The 19769-nt window shown below is 42.1% G+C and overlaps 1 pseudogene; it reads right to left on the bottom strand.

The window, feature by feature from the left end:
• Positions 1–1519: 1519 nt before the first annotated feature.
• LOC144372396 (ubiquitin carboxyl-terminal hydrolase 31 pseudogene) lies at positions 1520–9799 on the bottom strand (annotated as a pseudogene).
• Between the last annotated feature and the right edge of the window lie 9970 nt (positions 9800–19769).

Genomic DNA, 19769 nt, shown 5'->3' with positions numbered 1-19769 from the left:
ATGAAAAAAAAGAATAAAAAGAGAAAACAAAAATCCCAACAAATCCAAGCATACTGTGCTTTATTTTGCTTTTATTAACTTAAAAAATTTTCTCTTTCACATCACCCTAGATAACATAGATTATTCTTAGGTTTTTATTTTTCTTGTCTTAGAAAAGAAAAATCATTTGGTTGTACCTAAACTAATCTTTGAAATCAAACAGAGTATGTCTGGACCTTACCTACTGAACTTTGATTCCAGACCACTGATACACTCAGGCTTCGGTGAGTATATTACCTCTGGCTTTATAATTTCCCAATTAATTATGTGCTTCTTAGAATCATTTAGAGGCTTTCTTTCTTTTTGTCTCAGCTGTCCAGAACTTAAACATTGATTATATATATAATATCTTAAAGAATATATATTGTTTAAGTTGTAGATGAACACAATATGTTTATTTCATTTGTTTATTTTTATGTTGTGCCTGGGATCTAACCCAGTGACTCACGCATGCTAGGCAAGTGTTGTACTACTGAGCCACAACTCTGGCACCATAGCATTGTTTCTAAAATCTACCTGTCCTGCAAACCAGCATAATGCATGAGTTGACCCCCATCCAAAACTTTATTTCCAATTATTTGTAATATATGGTACAGTATTTTGTTTGCTGCTTTTCCACCCTACTGTTAGAAGCTAGAAACAATTCAAGTAAAAGAAGATATTAGATTTCTACTATGTTCCAGGTACCAAGCTAATGAAATGATGAACACATGGAGGTTTAGACATAGTCTCTGATCTTGAATACCTCACAATACACTGCAGGTCATGTATTCATAAATTGGTTATTTAAATATCATTGTGTATACCTCCCATACACAAATGTTGTCAATTCCAAAATAAAAGATAGAAGATAACTTGCTACAATAATCTAAAAATAAGTCAGTATAATCTCATAGGACAGAATTCCACATCAGAGAGTTAGATCAGCCCCAGAGATTAGACTAGATTGAAAGTCTAACATACATTCTACCAGTTTTCACACTTGTCTCTTTTTCTCTTGTGTACTTTGGTATTCACATTATCCTCAATCCTAAATAAAGTTGAAATGGGAAAAAAAGAGAAAAAATAAAAATAAGCAAGCTTTTGCATTTGTGAGACCAGAAAGTGAAAGACTATTATTAAATAAACTTGATAGTGAACTCCCATCTGAGAATCCCTGTTAGGCTAGAAAAAATTATCATGAAAGATTGTTTACAATAGCCCAAACACAAATGTGTGTACATATATTTGTGTGTCTGTGTGTGTGTGTGTTCATTATGAATACAAAAATCAGATATCTCCCAATGAGTATGTTGCAAGCCACTTCCATACATAGGGCTATGATAGATAGTTTCCTTTTCTCTTTCATAAGTGCCTGATCGCTTTTGAGTAATTTTTAACCTTGTTTTGTTCAATAATATACTATATGGGAGAAAATTGCTAGTTTTTTCTTTTCTTTCCCTGGAGGAAAAAAAACACTCCTCATAGAATTGAATTTCCTTCAGGATCCCCTTTGGGAGTCCACAGTGAACACCTATAATAAAGAACAAGTGTAGAAGAACAGCTTACATGAATGATGATGAACAAGATGTACTGTGGAGTTGGGAGTCATTGTTTGCTGCTGCTATACACGGAGGTCCTGCTAGTGTTTGAGGAGACAGCCACCATCACTCAGGGCATTATGTCAGCTCTGGGCATGGTGTGAATCTCTCACGCTGTCCCTAGGCTGTGTAAGACACTACTGTGTCTTAAGGGCAGACCCAGGAGGGAGAGAGGCACGTCTAAAGTCAGCAATGTGAAAGATAAGTTTGCATTTGGTACCACAGACCAAGAAATGATAGTTTAATATCAATCGTCAGAAACAATTGCAAAACAACTAAATGTTCACACATAGAAGATATATTGACCATTAAGAGGCAAATGTATCATGAACAGCACCCTAACACTTACTTACTAAAATCTGAATAAGCATCATATGTCCAAGAGCAAATAACCTTAAGCTAATGTGTTTGTAAAGATGAAATTGGATTGACCTTCAAGTGCCTTGTACTTCTAGGGTAGCAACTACAGAATAGCCTCATTGAGGGCTTCATTATCATAATTAGGAGATTTCTCTTCTACCACTGTCTTGATGAGTTAGTTTTCATAAATGAAATAGATATAAACCTCGTGCATGAAACACATATTTATTCTCCCATCATGATACCGGAGATCTTAGAATCCCAGAGATCATCTCTCTCTTGATCCCAAAGCTTGCTCATTGCAGAATCACTAGAGGGCATAGAACTTTTAAAAGACAGTTATCTTTGCCTTACTTCTTGAATCAGGAGTTATATTTGATTCCTGTCATTGCCATAGCAAAATTCTAAAAATCTGGTGGTTTAAATAACAAACAATAATATTGTCTCACAGTTTCAGAGGCCATGAATCAGAAATCAAGGTTTGGGCAAAGCCATGTATCTATGAAGCCTAAGGAGAATTCTTCCTTATCTCCTCCTAGTTTCTGATACTTTCAGCAATCTTTGACAGTACATTACTTAAATCTCTGCCTTTCTCCTCACATGGCTTTTCTCTTGGTTTATGTGACTGTCATCTCTTGTACTCTTCTTATAAGGACTCCTGGGTATATTAGATCAAGGGGCAATTCTATTCCAAGATTATCTCAGCTTAGCTAATTATGACTGCAAAGATCCTGTTTCTGAATCAGGTACTTTAGATAGAACCTAAACATACTTTTGGGTGGGGAGTAATAATTCACTCCATATCATTGGCACTAGGGTGAGAATCACTTAGGTGATTTGGCAATAGCAACATTGAGAACTATTCATAAATCATTCCAATTTCCCTGGAAAGTCGATATGTCCAGGGGGTTTGGGTTGATGGAGTCAGAACACAGATGAACAATCTATGTAAAACACAATCCTCTAGAATCCCAAATTATTCGTTATGATAACCCTGCAGCTTCCTTGATCTTGAATGAAGATCACTTGATATTCTTCAATTTAATCAAAATCTCTATATAAAATGTATTCTATTTTGAAACCAATTACCTAACTTTAACCTAAGAGTTTCAAATATAAAAATTTTTAGCAGCCGTGCTATTCAGTTATTCAAGCAAGACTAAATAGATTCGATGCATTTGCAACTGCAAAGAAGCACACACATGCATAGACATACACGTTTATCTATGAAAGTGAAATGCATTACTCAATGTAGTCTCTCAGAAATATAGTTATTATTTGGAGTAATGCAAATTTAGGGCTAAATGTTACTTATTTTTTTAAAAAAATCACTTAGAGATATATAGTTATATGTCTGCAAAAATCAAATGTTCAAATAAATGTACAATAGCCTAGTCCACTTCCTGACACATGTGCCTCTCAAATTTCTTTTCAGCTATGTCCAGGGAGTCATTAAGGCTTGTCAGGTATTAATAAAATGAATTCAGAAACAAGGTTTATAGTTCAGAGGGGAGGATCATAAAAATGTTTCCTTCACAATCACTCTCATGGAAAAGGGCAAAATTTGGGCAAGATTGTCTCAAAATGGGTCACAAGAGCCATTGGAATATGCAATAAATAGGTACATGCTGACATCAGCCCCATAACATGCAGAGATTCTATTAGCTTCTATAAAAGAATAAAAAAAGCAAAATTGAGATCTGTGTGGGATGATATTTGACCAAACATCTTAAATCAGAACACAATTGCACTTTCAGTCCTACTCCCCATAAATTAAGGAGATGTCACTTACTTTCCTTATGATATGCTGAGTATCCCTAATCTGAAAATCTTGAATTGTTTTAAAATCCAAAACTGTTTGATCACTGACATGAGCTTTGAGAGGAAAATTCCACATCTGGTCTATGCAATGGCTCATATTTAAAACACTGTTGAACTTAAACTATTATATACAATAACCTTCAGACTATGTGCATAAAGGCATAAAGTATGTATGAAATATAAATGGTTTTATGTTTAGATTTGAGTGTTATCCTCAAGATATAGTTATATTTATACAAATGTATCAAAATTTTAAAAAATTCAAAAATCTAAAATATTTGGTCTCAAGCATTTTGGATAGAGGACACTCAATCTGATATAATTCAGAGGGGAGGATCATAAAAATGTTTCCTTCACAAACAGAATTATATGCAATCACTGGCATGGAAAAGGGAATATATAAAACAAAGGATCAAAATTAAGAAATTTGGAGAAAGATATTTTCAAATTTAGACAGGATTGAGAGTAATATGAAAAAAGTTGGAAGTTAAAAAATGAACATAACAAACAAAAGGGTACATTTTGTATGTTTATACACACACAAACACCCACACACACAGGATTTTCAATTGCAGATGCATAAATTGGGACAATGTACTCTATGAAAACAAGTATTTACAATTAGCCTGTAAAATTATCAGGAACAAGGAGCCCTTATTTGCATATACTGATATATGGTTCTGAATATAGTTTAACGAAGAGAAATGGGCCAGGAGTAACTAGAGAATTTATATCCAAGATAATTTGAAATTTGTGACATATACATAAAAATGTTTGTCTTTTCTGATCCTGCCATTATCTCAGACCTTATCTCAAATTCATTCTTAGAAGCTATAAAGGTAAGCCACAATATGACCAATCTGTTTATAGACTGGTATGACATGGAAAATACATAAAATTTTTAACCAAGTCACTTTATAAATGTCAGTGATTTGCCTTCAAATCAAAGAAATAATTCTCAGGCAAAAGATCAAAATTTAGACATTTGGAGAAAGATATTTCTAACTTGAGAGAGAATTGAGAGTAATATGAAAAAAATTGGAAATTAAATAATAAACACAAAAAACAAAAGAGTACATTTTGTGTACAGTGGGTAAGAAATAAAGAGTAGAGGTCAAGTCTTCTCAGAAGTCTGGTGAATTGAAAGTGTCTGAGTGAGGTTCACTGACTCCAGAGACTAGCCTCAGAAGCCTCTGTCACATTTGTAAAGATGAAATTTTCCAAAATGGCTGAGTCAGAATATTGTTTCTTTGCACATATTATTGAATTCTCCCCCATGCTTCTTATGAACACTTATAATTAAAAGACAGTGCTTGGGTTTTATAATCCATAAAGAGGTTCAGAGGTGACAGCTATAAAGAATATAAGGAAACCGACTAGGATGGAACTGAGAAATTATAGTATGTAATTGAAAAGGGTTATATGAATTTCCTTAAAGAAATAAAAAAGGTAAAGATAAAAGAGCAAGTTCATGAGCTGATACCTGATTCCAGTAAAGGAAAATTAATTCAGTGATTTAGATGCAGGTGCTCAAAGTTCAAGCACAAAGGTGACTTTCATTCAACTTGTAATGAATGGAAATGCCTTGGGATGTGTCCTTCTGACAGAATTCCATACTCTCGAATATGCTTGAGCAAAGATACAGCTTTGAATGTCAAACAGAAAAAATATGATGAATAATCATGGGAGAGGGGAAGAAAAATGTTATTTATAAAAAAGGCAGAGATGGACTGGGACTGTGGCTCAGCGATAGTACCCTTGCCTGACATGTGTGAGGCACTGGATTTGATTCTCAACACCATGTATAAATGAATAAAATAAAGATCTATCAACTGAGAAAAAATTTAAAAAGGAAAAACAATTTAAAAATAAAAAGGCAGAGAGGAGACATTAGAAATTAGGTATCAGTGATATCTAATGATATTGCAGAGTCGGATCTTGGAAGACAATTCAGATAGTGTTTGAAAATCCCAGAATGAACATAATACAAACCTAAATGATATGAGTCAAACATTCAATGTGGCCTCTTCATGAAATCAAGAGATGTGGTAAATACAAGATGTATGAAATTGCTGCTATTGTAACATGGTATTCTGTAGTACAGTAAACATTTTTCTAAATAAAGGAGTACTCTCTAATATAACATACAAAATATAGTAAATGTATAAATCATTTATGGTCATTTTTAAATTATCAAGTAATACGTATCATACATACTATATTTGTGCTATAATTTTATATAGATTTTGCAGTGTTATTTACAGCAATACCACCACAAACATTTGGGTAGTATATTGTGCTACAAAGTTACAATAGCCATGACATCATTAAGCCACAGGAATTTTTCAGTATTAAAAAACCATTACTTTATGTACAAAATTAGAAAAATTAAAAATATTATGGGACCACAGTTGTATGATGTGTTGACTAAAATGTTGTAATGTGAAACATGACTATATTAACAGGTAAATTGTAGCAATTCTTATAAGCAATGGTATTAACTTAATTCCAGACATAACATTGGGCATAGTTATGTACAAAGTTTTGTGTTATAGACCTAGGGTACCGGTTCCTCGTCTCCATGATTTCCATCTCTAGCATTAGCAGATATTTAAGCACAAAATACCCTTTGCTATATTTTGGATCTTGAATGTCCACAGGTCTCCAGCCTGTGGTGCTATTGGGATATGGTGGAACCTTTAGGAGGTGGGGCCTAGTGGGAGAAAGTCAGGTTATTTGGAGCATGCCCTTAAAGGAAATATTAGGAGCCTGACTGTTCCTCTTTCTCTCTCTGCTTCCCCAGCTACCATGAGGTGAACAGCTTTGCTTCCTCATGTCCTCCATATCATGATGTTCTGTGCTTCATCATAGACCCAAAAGCCACAGCGCCAACTGACCATGGCCTGACAACTTTCAAACCATAACAATATAGAAACTTTTCTTCTCTAAATTGATTTATTTCAGGATTTTTTCTCTTTAATCCATTTACTGATGCACATCCATCCTGGACAAGCTGAATGTAGATACCTGAGAAACATTAGTGTTAAAATATTTCCATTTACAAAGACTGGTAAATGGAGTGCAATTGTCAAAAGCAATAGTTTTTCCCTTGGTTTGTTTCATATGTTATTTTCATAGTTTTTTAGAGCTCCTGGTGCCACTCAACAATCCACAGTGTGGACAAATCCTGCTCAGATGAAACCCAAGTCAAATAATTCACACTTCCATACTCTAATGATAGCTTAACTGGTTCACAGGTTTCAAGACCCTAGTGTCCAATGAAAGTCATTAGAGTTCTCTAGAAAGAAATATATACAATTGCTAAAAAGAATGTCTGGATATTGTCTATAATTACTCCAGTTAGCCTGGTATCAATGGTTTGCCTATAGCTGTTATTTGGTTCAATTACAGAATAAGATGACACTTTTAACAATTTACAACTGACTTCTCGTTGCATACAAACACACACTCACTCATGAATGCACACATGCAGGCACACACAATCGGGCACATGATGCCCCAAAAATAACAAAACAAAAGCATAGAGGGCTTTGGTGGGAAAGGAGGGGTGCTAAATAAATAAACATCTTTACAGACAGAACACTTAGGCTGTGGGAACGTCCCTGAGGTTTCTGTGAAGGCTGTGCAGAGGTCTGCATGCTAGAAGTAACTTTTTGGAGTCTCTCTCATCAGGATGCTTGCCGCTGGGAGATGAGGGAGGTCTGTAATTTATCTGGGAAGACTTGGAATTGTGAGAACAGAACAGGGAATGTTTAGTGAAGGCAGGGTCCTTGGAGACAAGCTGCTCCTTTCCAACTGCCTTTGCATTTGGTTGCTGGGGGCCTGGAGGCTGGTGGCCTTTCTTGGCCTTGTCATCCATGGCACTCTTACTCTCCGACTTGACAGAGCTCCCACCTGTCTTTTTAGACAGCAAGGTTGTCTTGCCGAGGTCCGTCGACCACCTAGTTTCTTTCTGCTTCAAGGCTGACTTGAAAAAGGACAGCCCTTTATCCCCAGACTTGCTGTCCCTCTTCAGACCAGACCATATGCTCGTGCTGGGGGAGTACAGGCTGGCTATGGAGGATCTCCACCCATGCTTGCTGACACCCTTGCCTCCCTCGCTCTGGTCTGTCTCACCCAAGGGGATCTGGGTTTGGAGATGGAGGTGACACTGGCTCTGTCATATCCCAGGCTTATTCTGGAGCCCTCCCTACTCAAGGTCCCATCTGAAGTACTGTTCTTCCCAGGAGGGAAGGGGCCCCTAATAGCAGAGCCGGAGGCTTTTTTATTTTTATTTTTATTTTTTTGGCAGATTAGAGAAAGCAAAGTAATCGAGGGCAGAAGCTGATTTCTGCTTCTGTGGTTAGGGAGATGATGTGGAATTATGGGACTTGGGGAATGACTCCTTTTTTAGCTGGGCAGGAGCAGGGAATGAATGCTTTCCACTGGCCCTGGAAGAATCTGCTTTGCTTCAAGAGCAATAAAGCTTTAGAGAAACTTTTACAGGAAAAGGAGAAGAAGGGGATGTATTTGAAAGAGATGATTCTTGGCTTGCCAAGGCTGTTCTCCCTTTCTACATGCTTTTATCTGGTTCAGAGTGCCTTTGGAGCTGGGGGATCTCTTGGTGTACTCTCTGGTTTCTTTGTGAGTGAGCCTGGGTGGCCTAGGGATTTCACTTCTTTGACAGGAGAGCTGTCCATGGAATCACTCTGATCCACTTAAGCAATCTGGTTATTGTTATCAAATGCATTGGAGACAGAATGTAAGTGATGCCCTTGTGCTAAGTTTTTGCTCTGTATATCTACAACACTGGAGTTCAATTTGCAGGTATCTGACTCTTCTCTGAATACAAGCCCCTCCATGACAGCTAGGGGGGCTTGGCTCACAGCCTTGTGTTCTCTGTGATTATCACTTGCTTCCTGATAACTGCTGGAAAGGTTCTTAAAGCTTCCAAAGAAAGAGATGAAGAGAAACCTTATCATCCCCTGCCTCCCCAATCTTCTCTAAGGTGGAGGCAGACCTGTGAGTCAGAGTCCCCTGAGAAGGGGAAGGAGAATTGGAGCACATCTGCAGCTTTGCAGACAGGGACCAAGAAAATCTCCTGCAATTTTCATTAACAACCAAGGAGCTGGTCACAGATGATCTGGAGGACAAGCTCTGGCGCTGGACACTCCTCACAAATGGCTGAGATGAAAAGCCACCACCATCTTCACTCCTTTCCCTCTCATCTCTATGTAGACTCAGAGATTGTGGCCAGGGAGGTGCATTTGGAGGAGGCCGCTGAAGTCACACTGGCTTACTTGCTCCCCGGAAGCCCCCTCACCCAGTGCTCGCACAGGGAAGAACTTGTGGAGCCAGCTACTGAACTGTTAGCCGACAATGATGGGATGGCTGTCTGCCTTTGGTAGAAGAGGATATAGGCTGTCTGGGTGCACACCTCATCCTCCGACAGCTGCTGCACATCACTGTCATTAAAGCAATACAAGAGGTCATCCACAGAGTTCTTATAGTATGCTGTGAAGTGCCCCCCCTTGCATGGTGCCATGGTGATTGCACACAGCATATATGTCATAGATATAGTCCTCAGGGTCCCTCCTGAGTCTATAGGGCCACCTCCACAGGGACCAATGGGATGGCAAACTCCAGCTGCTCTGGCTTCTATTGACCACATGAGGAGTCATGTCCAGGCCAGTCAAGAGGAACTTGACTATGTGCTGAAGTTTCACAGGCCTGTCTCCTTCCTGTTGAAACCTCTTGAGGTGTAATGATGAGCACAACAGGCAGAGTCCACAGGCTCAGTGTGATGCTCCCCTGCTGCAGCTGCTTGCAATGTGGGCAATGCCAGGCATCATCTGGGGCCAGTCGTTCCTCTCGATCTGTCCCCTTTGCGCTGCATCCCAAGGGCTGCTGGGGTCAGGCGAGGGCTCCAGCCACCCTGCCAGGTACTGGTCCAGTGCCAGGTACTGGGCGAAGAGCTCGGTGTTGCTGAGATACTGCATCACGGCATTCATGAAGCACGTGTTGCCGTGGTTTTGGAGCCCCTCCACTCACCAGCTTGGCCGCTCAGGTGGGCAGTGCGGGCAAGGCGGGCGAAAGCGCGGGCGAGGCATGAGGAGCGGGTGGGAAGCAGCTGCAGAGGCCGCCGCGGTTTGGGCCGCTCCCTCAGAGCTAAGGTGCGAGAGCCTGGACAGCTTCTTGGGGACGCGGCTCAAGAAGCTGCCCGTGGAAGGCGCTGAAGAAGGCGACCGGCCCGGACCCCCGTGCCCCCGCGGCCTGCGTGGCGGCTCTGGAACAGCCGCTTGCTGAAAGAGCACTTCTCCTTCCAGCCCGCCGCCTCTACCTTGGATTGGCCGCGGCTGCCCATGCTCATCACCACGCCTGCCCGCCCGGCCTGGGACCTCGCCGTTGCCGCAGCCTTACCGGCCAGAGGGCTCAATGCCCCGCACACCTCAGAGCGCCTCCGAGCCAGCCAGCGAACCTATTTCAGGATTTTTTCAGTTATGAAAATCTGACTAAACACCTTTATCATAGGACTTCCATTATGGAAAAATGTTATTTGAATCCATATGTGCCACACACTGTACTCATTATGGAGATAGCAAGAATGAATGAATAATCTTCATTGTAGGATGTGAAGCTAATGGCAAAGTTATGCATGGGGAGACAGAATACAAGAACAAATAATGGACCCAGCATGGAGGAGAAAACTTGCTGGAGTAATAGAGGAATCAAATGAAAAAATGTGGATGAGATGTGGCATAGTGGGATGTTTGAGATGAACTCCAGGCAGTAGGGAACAACATCATGGCAAGATGTACTAGAAAAATATAGGTACAATGCCATTTCATTCTATATAAATCCAGATATGTAAATTTAAAATAACAAAGTTTAAGAGGTATTAATAAATTATTACTTTATGTACAAAATTTGAAAAGTAAAATATTTCCTAAATGTAAAAGATTATTAACTTTAACCTGTTGAGTTAACAGTTTCTACTATTTCATGTGACCACTTTAGCTAATTCAGACAAATTTCTCCCTTCCTTTGTCAAAATTTACCTTCAAACTTCTGTGAATGCATTTGGTGACTTCCATTCTATAATTTTAGTGTGCATAATTGTCTTACTCCATTTTCTGTTGCTATTACTGAATACCATAGAAAATGTGATTTATAAAGAATAAAGTTTTTTTTTCAGCTCATGTTTCTGGGAATCCAAGGATGAAGTGCTGCAAATGAAAAAGTTCTACTTTTTTTGGAGCCTCTTTGTAGATTCTCAAAGTGGTGTAGGGCAGCACAGGGTGAGGCAGAATGTACCGGTTAAAGTTTCTCTGCCTCTTTTTTTGTTAAAAGCAGAATCCCATTTGTTAAGTTCTACTCCTATTACCTCATTTAACCTTAATTACCTCCCAAATCCCATGCAAGGATTAAATTTCTAGTCTTTTACTAACTCACAATGGGGATTAAATTTCAGCATGAATTTTAGTGGGGCATATGAACCATAACCACAACTCTACAAATCATTTCCCTGTACACTATAAAAACATAACTTAAATCTGCATTAAATATTGCTACTGGGGCTCAGGCTAATGCTTGGGGTAATGTTTCCAAATCTGAAACTTTGAAACAGGATTTTAATGCAATAAAATAACAAGAAGAAGTTCACCAATCCACTATCACATGTTCTATAGATATAAGAAAATGTCTGGTATGAACTAATAACAAAGATTCTGGGCAGAGGTATGTAGAGTGAAATGTGTTCCTCCAAGGTGAATCCACTGTTCCAGAAAGCCATGACATATATACAGTTTAGATTTATTCACATGGAAGAAATTTTATTAAATAATGAACCTTTTGAATGATGTAGGCCTTTATGGCACTTGTGTAAGAGGCAATTCCTGATGTTGATGGGAAGCTCATAATTGTAAGCTGCAGATAATTGGCTGGAGAAGAAAGAAAATCATGGGATCTTAGAAGTCACATCAAGCCTATGGAATTCAGCCTTTGAGTAAGGGAAGGATGATGGTAATTTTTAAAATAGCATGGCATGTCCAGATTTCTGTTTCAGAGAGAATATTATGACAACAGTGTAGGGGAGGAAAGATTTCGGGGTGGAATTTGAACAAGATAAAGAGTGTCTACATAATTTCAAAGGAACTCTACAGATTCTTCTTAGTTTATAAATAAAAATACTTATGAGTTAATTTAAGACTGGAAAAAACCTTATCAGACTCTTTGTAAACCAATCAAAAGAAAAAGATCTCTAAAAATGAGACACACTGACATCAGTTGCTTGTACATATAAATATTAGAATATAACAGAATTTGTGTGGCATTCCTGCCTTTATTAGTTGGGGTTCTCTAGAGTATCAGATCCAATGGAGGTATAATTATACAAAGGGGATTTTTTAGGTTGTCTTACAGTACCAGAAGTAGGATACTCCATAATATCCATCTGCATGCTGGAAAGTTGCATGAGTCAGGAGCTGCAAAGACCAAGATGCTGAAGCCTCAGAACAAAAGGGATCAGTGATGTTACCCCAATCTGACTCCAAGGGCTTTGGAAACTTCCTGGAGAATACTTTTCAGAGTCTTCTTTGGAAGAGTGAAGATCTGATATAATCAAGTGATTGCAGCAGCTATCAAGAACACATTCAAGAAGAATTGAATCTTGCATCTGCACCTGCGGCTTTTTTATTATTCCAAGTTTTATTCCATCCAAGCCTCCATCCTATTGGATAGTAATACCCAAGTTTAGGAACACATGCCAATCATTTCTAGACACACCCTCACTGATACACCCAGAAGCCTCTAAACATTTGGCATCTCTTAATCAAATCAATTTGACAATTCAAATTAACTGTTATACAGCCTGAAATAAATAATGATTTAAAAATGTCCCAAAGTCCCATATTGAGAGACCATGTGCTAAATGAGTGCCCTATGTCTTAAAGAAGGCTGCATCATGGAAGACAAAAACTGAAGAGCTGCTCAGACACAGACAGATGAGAGACACTTCACCCAGTGCAGGCAGCATGGCTCTAAACTGGACTTTAATGAAAGGGTGATTGAAAAGGGCATTATCAGGACACTGACAGAATTTGTAATGGTTTGGATGTGAGATATCCCACAAAAGCTCAAGTGTGAGATAATGAAAAAAGGTTCAGGGGAGAACAGAGTGGGTTGAGAGTCCTAACCCAATTAGTGAGTTTATCCCCTAATATGGATTAATAAAATGTTACCTGAAGTGGTAAGTTGTGGTTGGAGGATGTGGGCCTTAGGGGCATGTATTGGAGTATTTATTTTTATCTGGTAAATTGAGACCTCTTGCTATGTTTCGTGATCATCATGTGAGCTGGTCCCCACCCCCACACTACTCTACAATGATGTTCTACCTCATTTGGAGAGCCAAGGAATGTAGCTGGCCTTCTATGGACTGAGGCATCTTAAACCATTAGCCCTCTAATAATCTTTTTCTTCTCTACAATTGTTCTATTTGAGTCCTTTTTGTCACAGCAGGAAATAAACTGATTAAAGCAAAATTCAAAAACATTGTGTAGCTGAGATGGTATTTTGGCATCAAGATTACTTTTCAACAGAAAAGGTTACAGTGAAAACATTCTTGTCCTTTGAAGAAGTTTGCTGGGATTGGGCATCATGTCCACATTTACAGATGCTTCAAAACTCTACAGATGCTCATGTTTGTGTAGTCATGTGTGCACACAAACACTGGACATGCACAACACAGTATGTGGGGCACTGTAGTGAAGGCTTTGTTTGTTTGTTTTTATTTGTTTTTTGTGGGATTCAGTGAGAAAATCAGTTTCATTGCCCTTTTTTTAGAACCAATGCCTAACTTTTTTTTGACCTTTGGAACATTCCCTCTCTCCTGTACTAGTGCTAATAGTTAATTGTGCTAAGAGTTAGCCAGATTTAGGAATGTTCTTCATCACCTCCACCTCTGGCAAAAGAAGCTGTGTCTCCAACTTCTCAAGCTATGAGAAGTTTCTTACAGAAAACACTGCTCTCTGTTGACATTGCTGTCACAAAATTTGGTTCTAGAAGTCAATACAATTTTCCATTAAAAAATAAGATGCTCAGAAAATATCATTCAAAATAGGATGGAGTGCCCCTCTGCACTGGGTGGGCTGGGAAGACACCCAGGTTAGAGGGGCCTCCACTCTGGGGGGGGGGAGTGCCCCTCTTCCCTGGGTGTGCTGGGGAGCTCCTCAGGACACCCAGGTTAGAGGGGCCTCCCTACCTACCTAGAGTTCTTTTCACATTTGCCTTCCCCATTGGACCCCAGCAGGATGCTCATAGAAGTCTGGTGAGCCCCAGGCCTACCCCCACATGGAGCCAGGCCCTAAGCCCCCTCCCCCACCCTAAGGCCCCAACTGCCAAGGCCAACACTGCCCTCTGGCTCCAGTGTGGAAAGGTTAACCTTCATGAAATCCAAATGAAACCCCTGTGGATCAGGGGGACATAGCCCCCAGTCGAACTCCTGCCTCCACCCTGGGGGTGCTGCCTTCTCTGCAGGTACACCCTAACCCTAGAGTACCCTGTTCGGCAGTGCAAACAGGAAGTCCATGGGAGATGTAGGAGGCAGGCCCAGGCAGGGGCATTTGTTAGATGATCTGGGCACACACATAACCCGACCAGGGGCAGACACTCATGGGCAGGTGGTGGCTGGATGCAGAAACCCTGCTGGTTTGGGTCTGGGGGTGGATGGGAGGACCCAGGGCTTTATCTATGTCCTCCTCCTCTGCAGGTTTCCAGGCTACTGTGAACAGGCCTACAGCATTCTGTGGTGCCATGGGCTCCTCTTCCTTCATCTCTTTGCTCTGATGTGGGCAGCAGGCCTGCCTGAGCTCAGCTCCTCCAAAGACATCCAGTATTTGAAGGTATGCCAGCACAGGGCCACACCAGACTGGAGGCCAGGGTCCACCACATACTTCCCAAGGCCTGTCTAAATATCTACAGCTGCAGAGGAGCCTGCCTTCCCTATGTATAGTGTAAAAATTGAGCTTGGCAGAGCTCATCCTGGTCAGAGTGTATCTTATCTGAACAGCTCAGAGACCTAGGAGATTCACCTGACAGATGGGGGCCCTCATGCAGTCCCAGGCCCAGCAGTGCAGTATGATGAGAAGTGGCCAGAGTGGTGTGCTCCCTGTGCCTAGTCCCGCCCAGTTGCAGGTGAACTGTGATCTTGTTTGGTCATCCCATATGTCCTCAGTGTCTTTCATGCTGAGATAAAGTCCCTTGTAGGTTTGCAAGACACTTTTCATTTCTGTCTTTTCAGTTGGCTAGAGGCAGAGTTGGAGGGGGTGTATTCCCTAAAGCTTCTCCTGCCCTTCTCTCAGATAAGGTGAGGCCACCTGACCATCCTCTTGCAGTTCATTTAGGAAAAAATTTCAACAACCCAAGGGGGCAGGAGTACAGGAAGGCAGAAGAGATTGCAGAGGCAGCAGGGTCATGACCCCTGAATGTTGATGCAGTTGTGATGATTCTGTCCCAGGACACTCTGGTGCTGGGGAAAACGGAGGAGGAGAGGCTGAAGAGGAGGAGGGGCTGAAGCACTTTCGGATGAAGTTCAATGAAGCCCTGAGGGAGAGATATGAAAAATTGTGTTCTATTTGTGTAATAAAAATTGTAATATATTCCACTGCCATATATATATATATATATATATATATATATATATATATATATAGAGAGAGAGAGAGAGAGAGAGAGAGAGAGAGAGAGAACACCAAACAGCCAGGGCTGGGGTTGTAAGCTCAGAATTAGAGTGCTCCCTCGCACATGTGAGGCACTGGTTTTAATCTTCAGCACCACATAAAAATAAATTTAAAATAAAGGTATTTTTCCATCTACAAGTAAAAAATAACAAAAAGAACAAAACAGCATAAATGCAAATGCATCCTCGTGCAGAGGAGGGGTGCTGCACTGAGTCCAAGCACTGTGAGTTGGGCACCTTGAGTTTGTACCTTGCTCTTGTCTTAGGATGGGCATTCCAGGTCTTCCAGCTGGTGGATCTTGCCCAGCAAAGACTGACCTCCTCTTGGGAAAGCCTTGTTCCCAGGCTCCCCACCTAGCAGTTACTTGGCTTCCTATCCACTTAGGACACCTCAATCCCCAGATCACCTTCTGCCACCTGTGTGGCCCACCCTGTGTGTTTTCAATTGAACAAGTCCTAGACAGCTCCCAAAGAAGCCAGGGTACCCTCTAGACACAGGGATGCTTGCTCTTCACTGCTAAAGTGACTCTCGGGTAGAGGATGCCCTCACCTCTTTCACCTTCAGGTAAGAAATTAATACCACTCTATTTACTGAACCTAGACAGCTGCAGAGGAGCCTGCCTCCCCTATGTATAGTATAAAAATGAGTTTGGCAGAGCTCCTCCTGTTCAGGGTGAAAGGTCAGAGAGGGTCTGTGTGGTGAGGGAGAGGGAACAGAAGCAGGGTCATTGCACTTTGTATCCTAGTCCTGAGTACACTAGCACAGAGAATTACAATGTATTTACAAAGCATTAAAAAGTCAGTTGATCATCTACATATTTATTAACCCCATTCTACCACTTGTGAAAGCACTAGTTTGGAAAAAAATAAAGACCTTCAGAAAGAAAAAGAAAAAAAATAATTACCAATTTTTACTCTTTGTCAGCTAGTCTAGTCACTGCAACTTTTCTGGAGGTGCAAGAGGTGGGCAACTCACTGGATGGCAGAAGCCTGGAGCCCTTGAGCTGGCAGGACATGGCAGGGAGGAAGAGTCAGCTTCTGACTTTTGGGAAAAAGAGATCCAGCAGGTGTGGGCAGATGGTGGGAGCCTACAGTCCCACACACTGGGAATGGAAGGATAATCAGCATTGGGGATTTTCAGACCAGCTGGCTGAAGAGATTTTGTACATGGAGAACTCACTGGTTGGGAGCTGGGTAGCAGACATTCTGAGGTGGGGATGCAAGAGTCCAGGTTGCACTCAGTAGCTGAGTGTGGAGCTTTCCCACTTCAGCTGCTGATGCTGATTGAAGTTGTGGCTGTCCCCAGGGCCACCCTCCTTCTCCTCAAAACTCTCCCACTTGTTGATAGTGATGTCTTTCTCCTCCTCCTCTCCAGCCTCACACTTCTCTTCCTCTTCCTCCTCCTCCTCCTCACCACTATGCTAGTCCTGGTAGGTCTGCAAAAAGAGGAAGGTGCAAGTCCAGCTCATGGCCAAGTCACCCAGTGTCCACCTTCCAGGAGCAGCAGGAGAAGGGAGCCCCCAGTGAAGCAGCCCCCAGTGAGGGAGACTGTCCAGGGAAAGGGGCCTAGGCCTCGCTGGAAGTGGCCTCTCCATGGAGTCCAGGCATGCGGAGAGCTCCTGGATGGGGATGCTCAGTTCCCTCCTTGGAGCACTTTCTCTGCATAGAGTGGGAGGAGTACTATCCTGAAGCCAGATCATCTCTACACTTACACTTACTAGGTTGTATGAACTTCAGTAAGGCCTTACTGAGCCTCAGATTATCCTCCCAGATTTGAAGATCCTAGCTCCCGAGTTGTGTGGTTATAAGGTGCAGGCCCATGGAATGGAGGTGCCTGGCCTACAGTGCTCTGTAGCCTGGGGCCCTGTCTGCTCCTACCTCCTTTTGGAGTTCATGGTGATGGTCAAGGCAGAGTCACTGCCATCCACCTCATTCTCCTTCCCTGTGTCCTGGTCCCACATGATTCACTGATGTGCATCCCATTTCTGAAACACCCCCAGGATGATCATGAACACCAGGAAGTAAATTCAAACAACAATAACCATGGTGGCAGGATTCAGGATGACTGTCAAGGGAGAAAAAAGGACAAACAGGGCTGCAGAGAGGACACCCAGATAGAGGCTTCCCACTTGTCATTGGCTATACTAGGTTGGCACAATCCACCTGACCCTCAGAGACTAGAAAGCACTAGAACAGCTTTGCATGGTCTCAAACTTGCTAGGTCACTGTGGCCATGGGCAGGCAATCATTTCCTCATGTGTGATGGGGAGTGGGAACGGTGCTGCCATGCTCCCAGCCAGGTGGGACAGGGACATCTGCCTAAGCTCTGTGTGATGCTTAGTGTTTGCACCTAGGTGCCTCCCATGTCCTTCCTGTAAATGATTGAGGACTGAGCAGGTTGGGCCTGAGAGGTAAACAAAAAAGCATTGCTTAGGGTGAACAAACTGTGGTTGGGCAGCCATGTGTCTGGCATGTTCCACAGGATTGAAAGCATGGATCATGTTCACTTGCAGTGGACAGGAAGAAAGGATCACAAGGGATGAACATCCTGACTGTTTCTAAGTGGATAAATGGGGCAGTAGCAGCTGTGAACAATGCTAGTCTTAGTAGCCCCTGGGCCCTGCTGTAAGAAAATGGTGCATGTGTCAGTGACCAGAAGAAAACAAACAAACAAAAACAAAACAAAACAAAAAAAAACACTTGTAAGCACTTAGAAACCACTGTAAATCTGATGTTGTTCCATGTCCAAGAAACAGCACTTTTCTAATAAATCCTTTTTAGTTAACTTTATAAAATAATCCATCCATGAGAGCAGAATGGCAAAGCTACTTCAGGTATTAGTCACTTGGGAAGTGGATGGTGTAGACATTTCCCCTGCTTTACCCCAAAACCTAGAAACACGAAAGATGACACAATTCATAATCTTTTATTTCCTTTCATGGTAACGACGGTCAGTTGCTAATAACAAACCTGGATCCAATTCCCAAGACCACAGAGCCCTTGAGCAGTGAGAAAGCCACAGAAGATGATGTTGAAGGCTTCAGAGCAGGGTGCTGCTCTCCCTGCTGTGGTCTGACAGTGACCACTGCCAGCTAGGGCACTGTTAGCCCTGAGTGCAGTGGGTCCCTTCATCAGTCCAAGGTCCCATCTTCACTGCCAACAGTGCCAGTGACCTGACACCACTACATTTAGTTAACCAGCTGCTGTTCTTTATAGAAGAGCATCCTTGTGTCTCATGTGTGAATACTTTAGCAACAACCTTGTCCCTTCCTGTGGTATTCCCTGACACTTGCTCTCTATCACGTCCCTCCAGGGTTCCTCAGGTTCTCACTCAGAATTCAGCAGATGGTGGAATGGAGCAGCAGCTCAACCTGTCAGTACAGACTGCACAGGTCTAACCACAGCAGTCGAGGCTGAAGAAGGCCACCACTCCTGGGGTAAGCCTCATTTCCCATGACGAGTGTGCTAAAGTGTGTCTACAAACATCAGGGCCAAGAGACAGGGCCCTCTGTCACCACCACAACTGGCACTTCTGGGTAGGAGCCCTATACTTACCTCCTCCTTAAGTTCATTGCTGAGGTAGCAGACATTTAGCTCAGAGGAGATGAGAATGAACTACCAGTTGGTCAGTTGAACTACCAGTTGGTCATTGAACTACCAGGTATGCCAGTTCCAGTAGCACAGGAGTTACAAAACCTTTTGATAGCTGGCCATGGTGCCACACCTCCAGGGTTAAGAAGAGTACCAGGTGGCTCAAGTTAGGAAGCTGGGTGGGGCCAGAGCCAGGGACCTAGTGTCTAAAGGTAGGCACCTCGGTTGCTGAGCCAGCAGGCCAAATGCATGTGGTTTTCCATTTGAGGAAACAAACAGCATGCTTGGCATTGTAGGGGCATATGCTAGTGCTTTGTAAGTTAGTGCCACATGTCCCCTTCTTGTTCAGAAGGGGGACACTGTGCAACAATGCTGGCTCTCCACAAGTTTGCAGATGGTGAGAGCCAGGTGGCCTCCAGCTGGCTCTGGCCTATCACCTGTGAAAACCATGCCCAGGTCAGAGGGGTTCACTTCAATGCCCTTCTGTTGCAGATGAGCTGTGTCCACCTCCAGGCTCTCCTGCTCTGGGTTTGGTTTCTCTCTCTCGTCCATATGCAACCACCTCAGATAGCAGGGACACTTGAACTTCAGAAATGGCCCAATCAGATGTCACTGAGCCTGTGGGGCCCACCAAAGCTGGTCAT

Source organism: Ictidomys tridecemlineatus, unplaced genomic scaffold (assembly GCF_052094955.1).
Source record: "Ictidomys tridecemlineatus isolate mIctTri1 unplaced genomic scaffold, mIctTri1.hap1 Scaffold_1001, whole genome shotgun sequence".
In the NCBI taxonomy this organism is placed as follows: Eukaryota; Metazoa; Chordata; class Mammalia; order Rodentia; family Sciuridae; genus Ictidomys; species Ictidomys tridecemlineatus.
This window is presented reverse-complemented; position numbering and strand designations above follow the sequence as displayed.